This window comes from Panulirus ornatus, chromosome 15, assembly GCF_036320965.1.
Source record: "Panulirus ornatus isolate Po-2019 chromosome 15, ASM3632096v1, whole genome shotgun sequence".
In the NCBI taxonomy this organism is placed as follows: Eukaryota; Metazoa; Arthropoda; class Malacostraca; order Decapoda; family Palinuridae; genus Panulirus; species Panulirus ornatus.
This window is the reverse complement of record NC_092238.1, coordinates 47629725-47632438: the sequence shown is the minus strand read 5'-3', so window position 1 is coordinate 47632438 and position 2714 is coordinate 47629725. Positions and strand designations below refer to the sequence as shown.

Sequence of the window (2714 nt, the reverse complement as noted above, 5' to 3'; positions counted from 1 at the left end):
CGAGTAAGTAACGTAAGGGTAAGAGAGATGTGTGGAAATAAAAAGAGCGTGGTTGAGAGAGCAGAAGAGGGTGTTTTGAAATGGTTTGGGCACATGGAGAGAATGAGTAAGGAAAGATTGACCAAGAGGATATATGTGTCGGAGGTGGAGGGAACGAGGAGAAGAGGGAGACCAAATTGGAGGTGGAAAGATGGAGTGAAAAAGATTTTGTGTGATCGGGGCCTGAAAATGCAGTAGGGTGAAAGGAGGGCAAGGAATAGAGTGAATTGGAACGATGTGGTATACCGGGGTTGACGTGCTGTCAGTGGATTGAATCAAGGCATGTGAAGCGTCTGGGGTAAACCATGGAAAGCTGTGTAGGTATGTATATTTGCGTGTGTGGACGTATGTATATACATGTGTATGGGGGTGGGTTCGGCCATTTTTTTCGTCTGTTTCCTTGCGCTACCTCGCAAACGCGGGAGACAGCGACAAAGAAAAAAAAAATATATATATATTTATATATATACATATATATATATATATATATATATATATATATATATATATATATATATATATATATATATATATATATATATATATATATATATTTTTTTTTTTTTTTTCAAACTATTCGCCAATTCCCACGTTAGCGAGGTAGCGTTAAGAACAGAGGACTGGACCTTTAAGGGAATATCCTCACCTGCCCCCCTTCTCTGTTCCTTCTTTCGGAAAATCAAAAAAAGGTGGGGGGAGAGGATTTCCAGGCACCCCCTCCCTCCCTTTTCGTCGCCTTCTACGACATGCAAGGAATTACTGGGAAGTATTCTTTCTCCCCTATCCCCAGGGATAAATCCCTGATAATACTTTACAATTTAATGTTATCAAATTTAGTTAAAATAAATATGCTGCCTTTCCACAAAAGCCAAAAAGTTATATATAAAACCAATAAGGATTCAGTCAATCCTTGTTTGTGAACACAAGGAAAAATATAAAACAAGTATTCATTCACATGTTGTTGATATTTTGAAATGCAAATGCATCACATTCTTCTGGCTTAAAGTTTGGAGCGTGTCAGCCAGTCAAAGTCTTGAATTTTGCGTTGAGCTCCAGGGTTGATCATCACATTAATAAGTGAAGGCTTGCTTTCTTCTTCAAGAGCCTGACTAACTGCCTCTTGCAGTTGAGGGACAGACTTAGAGAAGAAACCAGTTTCACTGAACATTGAAGCTATGCATTCATAGTGTACAGTTGGCAGAAGTGATGTTGGTGGAGTTGCAATAGCAGCATCCATTCCATCTCTTACTTCATTGAACAATTCCTTGTCCAAACCACTGTAGATGCCATTATTGTTTACAATGATGACTATGATGGATAGTTTGTAGGGGTAAATTGTTTCCATGTCCATACCACTAAAACCAAAAGCAGAATCTCCTTCAACACATATGATTCGCTTGCCTGGAGCATTGTCTTGTGCCCATAAGGCTCCTGCAATAGCATAACCAAGACCAACACCCATTGTACCAAAAGTACCTGCATCCAGTCTGTGGCGTGGAAATTTGTTGAGCAAAATAGTCAGTCCAGTGTGCATGGTATTGGCTCCTTCACTGACAATAATACAGTCACGACGTGGTAACAGCTGGTGCAGGTGATGAAGTACTGCATAGTAGTTCAAAGATCCTGAAATATCCTGGGCCATTTTATCTGACATGCTTGGATATCGACAGAATTAATATATTATATATTATACATATAATTATATATATTTATATATCATATATATATATATATATATATATATATATATATATATATATATATTTATTTTATCTATTTCATTTTGCTTTGTCGCTGTCTCCCGCGTTAGCGAGGTAGCGCAAGGAAACAGAAGAAATAATGGCCCAACCCGCCCACATACACATGTATATACATACATGTCCACACACGCACAATATACATACCTATACATCTCAATGTACACACAGACATATACATATATACATATGCACATAATTCATACTGTTTGCCTTTATTTGTTCCCATCGCCACCTCGCCACACATGGAATAACAACCCCCTCCCGCCTCATGTGTGCGAGGTAGCACTAGAAAAGACACCAAAGGCCTCATTCATTCAAACTCAGTCTCTAGCTGTCATGTAATAATGCACCGAAACCACAGCTCCCTTTCCACATCCAGGCCCCACACACTTTGCATGGTTTACCCCAGACGCTTCACATGCCCTGATTCAATCCATTGTCAGCACGTCGACCCTGGTATACCATATCGGTCCAATTCACTTTATTCCTTACACGCCTTTCACCCTCCTGCATGTTCAGGCCCCGATCACTCAAAATCCTTTTCACTCCATCTTTCCACCTCCAATTTGGTCTCCCACTTCTCCTCGTTCCCTCCACCTCTGACACATATATCCTCTTGGTCAATCTTTCCCCACTCATTCTCTCCATGTGACCAAACCACTTCAAAACACCATCTTCTGCTCTCTCAACCACACTCTTTTTATTTCCACACATCTCTCTCATCCTTACATTAATTACTAGATCAAACCACCTCATACCACATATTGTAATCAAACATCTCATTTACAGCACATCCACCCTCCTGCGCACAACTCTATCCATAGCCCATGCCTCGCAACCATACGACATCGTAGGAACCACTATTCCTTCAAACATACCCATTTTTGCTTTCAGAGATAATGTTCTCGACTTCCA

The 2714-nt window shown here is 40.1% G+C and overlaps 1 pseudogene; it reads right to left on the bottom strand.

The window, feature by feature from the left end:
- Positions 1 to 1039: 1039 nt before the first annotated feature.
- Positions 1040 to 1693, bottom strand: LOC139753629 (2-hydroxyacyl-CoA lyase 1 pseudogene; annotated as a pseudogene).
- Positions 1694 to 2714: the final 1021 nt, after the last annotated feature.